Genomic DNA, 11,882 nt, shown 5'->3' with positions numbered 1-11,882 from the left:
ACAGAGCTCTTGGATAAACCCATTGTGGTTAAAAAAAATAATAAAATTAGAGGTGACTGATTGCTGACTAAACTGTTTTCACGCGCACATTTCTCATATCCCTGGTGATGAACTCTCTCCAAACTTCTTCCCACCTGTTTATGGCTTGGCTCTCTGGGCCAGGTACTGTTCCCATTGGCACAGCTGCAAATCCAGTTACCTGATGTAAATTAAAACCAGTTGGGCTACTCAGGCTTCACATCATTGTACTCATTGTGGAGCCACGATTTGTGAATGGAGTGATGTCTAGCACCGTAATTTCCTGCGAATGGTGAAGAAGACACTGATTTTGCCTGTAGCAACAGCTGCTGAGAAAAGGAAGAGAAAAACTTTTGCAAAACCAAGAGGAGATAACAAAGGCAGTGTGCAGGGAAGAGTCAGTCCAAGGACCATGGTTATCTTTGACTAAGTGTTTGTTCACTGAAAGAACTGAGTACTTGCAGGTTTTTTGTTTTTCAGCCTTTTGTGGGTGTGCCTTTTATCACATTTCCTTTTTTAAAAATATAACCAACCTTTTTCTTCTCTCCTTTCTGTTCTAATATTACAACTACTAGTAGCTTCATCTTGGGAACCAGTGTAGTAAAGCAGTCCAATCTTTGTTCTCTCTCTTCACCTTTTAAAAGTCTTTGAGATAATTTTGTGTTATAAACAAGCTGTGTCCCCAAAGAGAGCACTGCTGTTCTGATTCCTGTTGTCACTGCAGTGAGAAACTTGTTTTTACCTCCCTGTGGCATAATGCAGCAAGGAAGGCTAATGGAGAGCCACTTGAGAAACCAGTAGGCTTTGACTTTTCTTTAAGAGGATGGAGGATAGCCGAGTTTGGGGAAGTTGTACCCTGTGGTAATAGAGCTAACCTCCAGCATGCTACCTTATAGCTGATGTGGTGAAGGATCATACTGCTCTGCACCGCTGGGACAGGTTTCAAGGCAAATGTTTAGCAAGAAACCAGATATTGAAGCAAGAGACATGAAATGTTATGAGGACAAAAGGATTCTGCTGTTATCAGAAACACCTGGGTCCTCAGATCAGTCAGGGTCAAAGAAACCACCTACGTTCTTCCTGCCACATATATATGAAATATAATTTGAATAAAAAGCAACTCATAAGAGATGAGAGCTTTTTGCACTTTCTCTAGTACCCTATTATTAGCTTCCCTTGCTGTTTGCAAGTCTGGCTGTATTTGTTCTCTTCAGTGGGAATGGCTTTGTAACAGAGTTTTGTAGATGACTAGTACTTTTGTGAGAATTAACCATTATGTGGCGGGAAGACATTAAGAAAGGAGTGAATGGGCTGATGTACCCAAGGATTTTACATTATTAATGTATTTGCTGTGCAGCTGTTAAACCAGACTTGTTGCCCTTTTTTTTTTTTTTTTTTCTTTTGGTTCAATTCCTTATTTTCTTGTTAGTTTTGATTCAGCCAGAAAACTGCCCACATTGTTTTTGTACTCTGTATAGTTTATTGTGTGTTTAGTGTATTCCCAATGCAGCCTAAATGTTTGTATTATAGTAGCTCTGACATGTTCCCAAATCATATTAGCTGGGATTTCATGAGTGACTACTGTTGATGTAATGCAAACGTGACCCATATTAAAAGAAAGTTTCTTCCAGCCGACTCTGACACTAAGGCTTGTCTGGTACATCAGCTCAGTTTTGTACTCAGCAGCTGCTTCAATAGCTTTTACACTAAGGCAATAAAAGGAATATATCTCAATAAAGTGAAGTGACTGCATTCTGGGCCTGAAGTTTCACATTATGACCCCCAAATATCTGCCAGGTTACCTCACCTTCTCTATTTCTACTTCATCTACAAAAGTGCTTTGCTTTTTGCAGAATGTTGGAAGCATATGACTCTCTCAAGTTATATTTGCTGTTAGCTTAGAAGAAATCTGTGAACTTTTTGGAAAACAATGAAGAAAAAACTTGTGGCGCATAGTCTCTGTTTTACTGTTTGGTTCACAATTGTGTTACATACTTTTAGATGGTGGATGGTAACTGTCAAGAAATCAAAGCTGTTTTTTTTTATAGTCATATATGTTCATTTTTCATGATTTCATGATAAAATTGTTCAGTACCCTAGGGTACTGACAGCATATATGACTTTTAAAGTATACATTTGTCTTGTATATTACTATTTCATAATCCTAAAGATGTTAACACAAGGTTTCTTGCAATATTTATTAAAAAAATAGCCACTCTGCAGTATGAACATGACTGTTTAGTGTTGGTCAAGAATTTTCCTGTGTCCTAGTGAAGAAGAATGGTAGAAAAACAGACCCAGGAGGGAATTAATCTGCCCTCTCACCCAAGGCTTCTCATCTTGAGTATTTCTGACAGACGCCTGTGGAAGTCCTCGAGCTGTTTGGTTCCTCACAGTAGGATTTCCTGAATTTTGCACTTTGCATTAGTTTAGAGACATCTCTGCTACCTTTTAAATTAAGCTGCACTCTGCTGATGAAGGCCCTTGTGCAAAAGCTGGTGCACTCCCGTGAGCTGCAGCTCAACTATACTGCAACTGCAGTAAGCCGCTGTCTGCCATTGCTGTTTTAAGCACCGTGTTGAATAAAATTCTTTGAGGTGGCTTGTATTTTAGTGGCAGGACCTGTTAGTTTGTGTCATGACACACAGCAGTGTCAGTTCTAGAGGAACTGAGCTTAGGTTGGCCATGCTAAGAAGGTCACTCAGGAATAATGTGAGCACAGCACCTTCCTACAGCTTATCAGAAACAGAAATGGGTATATATATTTTTTTTTCCAACCCACACTTTAATTTACTTTGCTGTTGCAAGGTAGCAAAATCTTGCTTTTTGTTCTTTGGTGTTTATAGGTTTCGGCAGTGATGTAAAAGTGATGCTTTTTACAAGAGGTAACAGTTGTCATGCTTGTAAATCTGAATAATAAATCATGAAGTGGTTTGGGTTTTTTTTTTTTGGTTGTTTTTTTTTTTTTTGTGGGCTATTTCTGCCTGAGAGTTGCATTCCCTGTGCACTAGAAAGAACATGTTTCCTGACCACTAAACACCTTTTCCGCTTCATGTAAGTTGACACTTGTGTTTGCAGCACCAGAAAAAGTGAAATCAACCAAAAAAAGTCAGGTTTTGTTTTTTAAATGGTCTGTAGGGCACAGATAATTTATTCATCATCATCATCATCAGGTTACATAGGAGTTTTGTTTCTTTTAGCACAAACCAATTTCTTGAATGCCGAAATAAAATCCCTATTTCCAGCAATACCCAAGCCTTTCCATTTTGCTTCTGCTGCCTCAAGAGATCCTCCTTCATGGAAAACTGATTACAGGAGACATACATTTTCCATAAGTTTTCTGCTGCTTGTACTGCTTTCATCTATGCTCCTTAAACGCACATTCATTTATGGAAGGTTTGTTATCTACTTCTCAAGTGATAAAAGACTATCGTAGGTGAGGTTCTGCAGCGGGAATCTCAGATATATAGAGGGTTGCATTTTATGACATTCTTTTGCTCATTAAGATGGAAAGATTATAGTGCAGTTGTCTGAAGACCGAGAGTAAAAGTTATTTCCTTTCTGCTACCTGTTTTGCTGTCCCCAGAGCAATTCACCCTCAGACCTCTCTTCCCAAGGCTGGTGCCTAAAGGCACAAAAGAGGTGACCCTGAGATGTAGTAGTGAAAGTGGACTGGAAGTGGGGAGAAGGAGCATTTCAGGAAAAGAAATTACTTCACCAAAACTGTATTTGTGACTTCTTAAACTATTTGTGTTCTGGTCAGAACTTTCTCCTTTATGATCCAGATTCTTCCCTGGCTTAGTGCTGCAGTGAAATCATACTTCTGTGCTTCTGACATTGCAGGCTGCTGCCAGCATAGAAATGATTGTGATAACACAAATCCACCAGGGATGGGTAAACTACTTCAATAAAAATAGCAACTGCCATGAACCTCAGCCCAAATTTTCAACTCTCCCCCCTCCCCCTCCCCCTTTTATTTTTGTTTTAAAGCTAACATGATTTCAGTAAATACCTCCCTGAAATTAATCATGTGGACTCTACAGTCTTGGCCGTCTTTGCTCATCCAGCTGCTGTCCTCAAATCTGACAATTTCCAATGCTTCCCTTGGGTTAGAGGGAGTGAGTACATTTTGGGGTATACCTTTGACCTAAGGAATGCATGGGATGGGAAGACATCAGCCAGCTGAGCCCAGAAGAAAGTGTGCCAAAACTCTGACTTCCCTGATAAAATATAGCTTAGAGAGGGGAGTTCTTGGAAGCCAGAAGTAAGGAGCCACTTTAGGTGCAGGAGAAGGGGGATGAGGAGGGGATAGAAAGACTCTGATTATGTTGGGAAGAATAAATTCAGAATAAAGGAAAGAGATTTCGAAGAATTTTCATAAGCCCTGGAGCATCCAGGCCATGCTGCCAGATTGTCACAGCCCGATATGTGGGTCCTTAGGGTGAGAGCAAACAAAGCATTTCCCCATCACCTTGCACACTTTATGCAAAAGTGAAAGAAAACAGCATTGTGGGCTTACAGAGGTTAATACATCTTCTGTGTACCCCCGTGGTGGGAAGTTGTCCCAGAGCCTATAGGAATGGGGGGGTGAATAGGACATGACCAATCCCTCCTGGGCTTCAGTGCAGGGGTCAGGCAGCACTCCTGGAGGAATGGACTTCATGTCAGCAGAGCATGCAGCTGAAGCGCCCCTTGTAGGTAGGGACCTTGAGAAATCCCCTCTGCTTCTGCTCCGGCTGTGTGTTAGGCATAAGAGATGTAAGCCTGATTTGCTGTGCCCTGGGCTGGTCAGGTGTGGTAGTGGCCACATGGGAGACTCATCCTGGCATAATCCTGGGCTTACAGAGCCATACGACTTTTAGGATGCAACCAGCTCATGCCTAGCTCAGTGGAGTAAAAGCAGAGAAGCAAGGGTCTGCATCACTATGTAAATGTACCCTCATGGGTGAAATGCAGCCCCTGTTCCTGCAGTTGTCTGTGAAGACTCAACTGAGGAGAGAAAATGGGCTTGCAAGAGAAAGCAGCTTGGTTTTGGACACAGCTAGTGCAGGTAATTGGCACCTCTAGCAGACTAATGAAGAGAAGCATGATGGTGGTGAAGGAAATTTGCAGTTAATGCTGGTGTGCTGGTGAGCTTTCCAGAGCATGGAAGTTTCTCTTTAAGCCATGTACATGCGGCAGAGCAGGCGTGTGGGAAAGGTTACAGTGAATTTGCCCTCACATAAGAATCACTTTAGAGCAAATAACAGTCCCAACATGAGAAAATGATTTCAAGCCATGAGAAGCTGAAACATTGTTCAAGGACTTGTCAGATCTGTTTTCTGCATTCCTTTTTTTTTTTTTTTTTAATATGTTTAGCTTAGGTAATATTTACAGTTTTAGGCATTTGGTTTATTGGCCACGGTGTTCACTTTAATCAAACTATCACATGCTGTATGTGCCTTGCTGTGGTCTGTATTGCATGTAATTAAGGGGTAGCTATATAGTGCTGTCCCAGCATGGAATGTGCTGGCCTTTAGAAATTGTGCTTCTTCATGACTCTGGTGTTTAATTGCATGCCAAGTGTGAAAATGAATCTGTTCCATATAAAAAATAATGGTAGATATACAGTGGCATTGATCTCGCATTTCAAAATATGGTTACAAGTTATACTGAATAAATCCATAACAAGTAGTTCTGAATGTTTTTCCTCTGACTAATGGAGGGTTTGCTTGTGCCTGACAGCACAGAGGGGGCTGCCAGGGTGGTGGGGGAGGAAGGAGGAAGGAGGCAGGAGCCCAGGGCAGTTCCCATGGGTCTGGAGATAAAATGAGCAAAACATTTGTTTTTTTTCTTTTGCCCTGGCAGCCCACTGCTCGGTGCCAGCACTCTCTGTGCTGCCCAGGGAAACTTTGCCCCATTCGTTTCAGCTCTCCCTGACTCTGCAGCTATCACAGCTTGTGTCTGGGGTTTCACCATGACTGATGAGAGTGAGGAAGAGGCAGCGAAGGCAGGCGTTGAATGGGACAAGAGGGTAGGTATTTTGTTAGCTCTGGAGCCATCATCTCACAGAGACATTCCGGGCTGCCTGCAGCTGGTGCCTCTGCTGGGCTTGGCTAGTTGGTGCTGGCCATGTCTCCATGGGTGACTTGTCCTTCCTGGGTCCCCCAGTGGCCCCGTTCTGCAGTCACAGTGTGCTGGGACTCTGGCTGTGTGAAAAGCTGGGAGTAATGGCTCTTGCCTTCTCCTCCCCCCTTACTGGCCACTGCCAATGTCAGCCATGGTCACTGGACACAGGCAATTTTCAGAGATCCTGGGCAGGTCTCTCAGGCAGATGTGATGAGAACTTGTTAATGCATCTATTTTTCCATTCTAAAGGATGTCTTTCTCTTAAATAGGTGTGTGCTCACAGGGTGCTGTCAAGGGTCCCTGAACACTGAAAAAGAATTAATTTCCAACTGCAGAACTAAAGCCTCACCTAGTTTTATCCATGTTTCTCTTTCTTCCTTCATGCCTTAATACTCTAAGTAAGGGTCAGGTGCTCGGTAACCATTTTTCAAAAGGTGGAGAGAGGCCAGCACCTTTCAGCGCTCTTAACTGTGTGTGTGAAATTCGTGGATGCTAAACTGTTAGAAGTACACTGTGAGGCAATTGTTTGTACCTGCAGTGGTAACTTAGCTATTACATCAGGACCTTGGATGTCAAACTGTTATTCTGCTTGGGGTAATTTCAGAATTAGGTCATGGTGGGATCAATTCTGGACCTCCTTCTCACAAGCTACTCTTTTCTATGTTCAAATACCATCTCAGTAAACCTATGTGGATGTTAATCGTCATTGCAAAAGTACACAGATGTGTAAACTGGGGAAGCTAAAGCTCAGACATGCGTTCCCCCCCAGCAGGTCTGCTCTGCAGGAGCACTGTGATCAGTGAGATGGTGGAGGCAGCTGAAGCTGGTTAACACCGTTAGCCTCTTGGTGAGACTGGTCAAGGACCTGGCAGAGTAAATTCTTGCCACTTTTTGAACTCCACTGCCCTGAGCATTTACCTGGGCACCCCATGTATTTTGACTAACAGTGTCCTGAATTCAGCAAATTGTCCAGGAAACTACATATGCATTTATATATGAAAGGTGAAACTGAGCATTGTGATTTATAGTCCTACTGTGAGCATAGCACATGATTTTTAATGGAGCATTGTGACGGAGAAATTAAGGGTAAACCATAGTGACTGATAAACTAAATCTCTCCCCATAAGACATTAATCTGATCATGAACTCCATATGATTTTTTAACTTTAAAAATCAAACAAAATTCTCCTCCTTAATGCTTATTAATCTCTCCTGATACCTGCACTCATGCATGATCTGTAGGTGACAGATACTTCCAGTCCTGGGTGTGGAGCTTGACTCTTCTGGGATGTCTGAATGACTACAGTTCTCTCCTCTTTTCCAAATTCATCTGAAAGGAGTTCTGCACTCCATTACTTATTCTGTTGCTCATCTTGCTTTCACTTTTTCTTTTCTACTAGAGTTTCTCTGCTGCATTTTATTTATTTCAGAGAATAAGGGTGCAGATTTTGAAATCATACTTTTTTGTGCATTTCTTTTAGCGGTGTTGTAAGCTTGAGTGCATGAACAAGATGACCAAATTGCTGAGTGGCTTTGGCACCTGAATCTCTTAATAAATCCTGTTAGCAAAGACATTTCTCAGGGGTAGGGTGGAGGGACTTGGGAAGTAAGAGATACAGAGAAAATGATTGAATAAATGTGCACACAATGTCAGCTCCCAGGGCCTGGGTGATCTGCTCATCATGTAGTTTGAAGAGGAGAAGGAAAATTCACCTCTGAAGTCTTCCAGGCTTAAGACTACTTTGTGCTGGGCTGGTCCCTTAGAGTATGGCTGCTGAACCTGTGCTGGTTACCAGTATGCTCAGGCAGGATGGTGGCCAGCTATGTATGATACACAGCTACTCCCTGATTCCCCGCACAAATGATACCTCCTGCTGTGATGCTGAGGGATGCAATGTCACAACTCCTAACAGTTTGCCCCCACACTGCTGTGGCATTGCTGACTGAATCTTCCTCAAACAGTGCAGCAACATCTGCTGGGAAAACAGCTGTGCTGCAAAGATGCAATGCAGAAGCTGCCCCTGAATAGGTTTCCTCCCTGATTTCAATGAACTCCTTACACAGTTTGGATCAATGATATTGTGATACATAGAAAAGTGAGTAAGTTTACTGGTATGGTTTTCCAGGCTGGATTGTGTGATTCCCTATTGCCCAAATGAGAAGTAGGCAAACAACATTTGCCAAGTTTCTCTTGTTACACAGCTTACTGAACCCAGTCGTTTCACTACGCAAGCATTATTCCACGAAGCGGCACCGTCTGAAGAATAACTTGAGAAGAAGGCACTACACTGATAAACTTAACAAAACTCAGCAGAGAGTGAGGCAAAACGTAGTGTGAATGCTGGCAATAGAGTCTGGCTATAAATCCAACCCATGGTGACAATCTACATTTTCACTCTTTTCCATCTTTTCTCTCATTTACATATGCATTGCATATACATCACCATTGCAGCAATACTATAAAAAAAAAAAAAAAAAAGAGATTTGTTACAATTATTTTATCCGTTACATCTTTTGTATAAGATTACATTAGTTTTTTTCAGCCATACCAAGCACCCACTGGAAGTTTGAAAAATTGTTTAATAGGAAAATGTTTGATAATATGGTTGAAAATGAAAAAAACTGGTAGGGTGGACACTGATTGGTAGAGACACCCCCCTTCCTTGGTCAAAGTCAGTGACTTCAGCCTGACAGCCAGAGCCTAAGTCCAAAAGTTGACCTGAAACTTGGACTCCAGCAGGGCAGTTTAAGGGTTCCCTGGGATAGAAAGTAGATGTCAGCCTATGAGTCTTTGTGAAACTACTTCTTGCTAGTAAAAGTAATTCAATCTGTCTATAATGAACATTTTTTGGCCCTGAATAAAGTTCAGTGGAATGAATAATGGAATATAGCTAGACTTGTGTAAGCCATGTGACACAGGATTACATGGCATAGTGATTATTAACAAGATAGGCTGATTTTCAAAAGTAATGTGTCATGTGAAATAGATGAAGACTTCATTAAGTCATAGGGTTCAGATATAAATTGAAATGGGAAATCATCACTGCATGACAAGTTCCCGTGTAAGTTCATTAACATTAACAATTTCATCAATGGTTTGCAAAGTGAATTTGGTGCTAGTAATAACTACCGATGACAAAAAAAAAATGGGTTGTAAACATAAGTCATATTTTTTTATTTCGACTGTGTTTAAGGTCATACATCAAGTAACACACGTCACTCTTGCAGAAAGACAAAGGCTGAATGGTCTATCCTGGGAAAAAATAAAATTATAAAAGAAGCTGGGCTTTTGTGGCTATGGGTTCTTACTTTAATGTCTGGCTACAGGACAAAAAACAAAGTATGTGAGTGGTGGTATATGACTGGGAACTGAGAGGTTGCCTTACCTCTGGTTTTGGTGGAGGAGCACTGCTACAGCAATGTTGCATCCAGTTCTAGTACAACTCAAGAAGGCCAAAGATAAACTGGATGGTTTCAAAAGAAAAACAGTATTACAGAAACAGTTTTATAACAGAGGAGGTGCAGGCATTAATTTATTTCCAAAACAAAGGTTACAGGGTCACTTGATGATACTCTGACATCCCTACATAAGCAATGGGAATCGTCGACAGTGGACTCTTCACAGAGAGGTATAGCAATATCCAATGACTGGAACTTAAAGTCAAACACGTATCAAGTAGAAATAAGATCTGTGTTTTAAATGTAGATATCTGGTTTTAGGGTTTAATTACATTTTATATTCTTTATCACTAGACTCTTGACTCGATTGGCATGGTTCAAATCACAGCTATTTTTCTAAAGATACACTGTTGTCAAACAGTTGCTGGTCTTGAAGCAGGAGCTTTTATTGCAAAGCTTATGGCCAGGGTTAGGGAAGAGATCTCACTCAAAGACATCTTTTCTAATCTTAAAATGGTATAATTGCATCCTTTGCATGCTTTCTATCCTTGAAGATTAAGAATGGGTGAAAGCACAAACCAAAGTGGACCTTTGCTTGGAACTATGCTGGAGATAGTTATTGAGATTTTACTTGACTGTGCATGCTATTTACTTGACAATTGAGATTTTACTTGACAGTGCATACTTTTCACACAGATGAAGCAGAGCTGCAGCAAAGTACCACTATATATCTGAAATCAACTCAAGAGTAAGAAATTTTGGCCATTGGAGATAAAAACCAGGCCTTGAAAATTAGCTGGTCTGATTCTTGGTACAATGAAGTTCAGAGTTTGTCCAAGGCTTTTTTTTTTTTTTTTTTTTAAGTACTTTTTGCAAACTATGGCTTATGAAATAAATTACAACAAAATTGCACCCTAAAAATGACAAGATACACTTTTTAAACCCCCACATTTACTCAGCTGACCTTACCATAAGATGGGGAAACATACTGTCACTATACATTATTAGAAACTTCAACAGTGATAAACAGCAAAAACATAGCAATATGTGGATTTTTCACACTTTTCAGAAGAGTAATAGCTGATGAGAGTCAGAAGATTATCTAACTGACTTTCTATAAAACAAGGTTTACTCTACATAAATTTTCTTTTATTGAGTATTTATTGAATATTTAAATTTCTCCACTATCCTAAAAATATCCTTTTCAGAGAAGTATAGGAAACGTGTCTATATGATCATGAGTTTCTGTTTCATGTTAAGCAGACTGTGGAAGTGTCTTTGCTATGTCTTCCTTATATCCTTTTTAATATTCCATGGCAATAATTTTTACAGAATATTTTAAAAGTAAAAGTATTTTTTTTATATATCATGAATCTTAAAATATCCTCAAGCTTCTCTGTGGATTTTAGCATATCCAAAGTTGTGCAGTCTTTTTTGCACCAGAAGATGACCTGGTTCTGGCAGAGAAGCCAGTGTAGTCAAGTTAAGGATGTGACCCACTATATGCATTTAGTTTAAATTAAATAAACATTTTCTTCTACAGGCACAGGATATACCAGCATGTGTGTAAAATATTTACACTATCTCAGGCCTTCCCACTGGCATCAATAGAAGTTCTGTGTACGAAGGCTGTGTATGAATATAAGGGATCTTAGTCTTCAGCCAACCTCCAGACTTGTACATGTAGAAAATGTTGTGTTCACAGTAAGTGTGAATCTTCATTGAGTTCCTTGGTGTTTGCTGATGTACAGCAGTAGAAAGTTTGGTCTCCTTGTTATTAAGTTCTGTTCAGCATATGGATCTGACCAAACAAGTGGTTCAATGAACACACACACATCTGCTTTTTAAGGCATTTGTACCTTGCTGCTGTTGACTTTTACAGAAGTATCCTAAGGCTGAAGCATAAATTTCTCCCTTATTAGAGACCAGAGAAACAAGACAGGAAAGACATATGTGAATTCCCTCCGCATGTGAAAATCTTGACCTAGAATCTGTGATGAAGCTCAATTGACCTAGATAGCATGCTTAGCAATTTAAAAAAGGCCACTAGCTACTTCCTTCATTTATAAATTGCAGGGGATTTTGCTGTTTAAATTATTAAAATAGAAGGCTTGCTGTCAGCATTGTACCCAAGACAGTCTTGCATCAGCATGGTACCAAAGATAGTCCCACCATAGAGAATAGAGGGATACGGAGAATGAGGGACAGACAGGTCCTGCAGGGCAAGGTGAATGCTGATGGCTTGCCCAGGCCGTGCAGCAGGCTTTTAGTGGAACAGGGAGTCCAACGGAGACTTCTGATCCCAGGCTGCCAGGGACACCTTTCTTCCTGAGGTTATGCCTGCTCAGTGAGATGAC

The sequence above is a fragment of the Falco rusticolus genome, chromosome 3 (genome assembly GCF_015220075.1).
Source record: "Falco rusticolus isolate bFalRus1 chromosome 3, bFalRus1.pri, whole genome shotgun sequence".
NCBI classification, from domain to species: domain Eukaryota; kingdom Metazoa; phylum Chordata; class Aves; order Falconiformes; family Falconidae; genus Falco; species Falco rusticolus.
The sequence above is the reverse complement of the archived record's forward strand: the minus strand, read 5'-3'. Positions refer to the sequence as shown.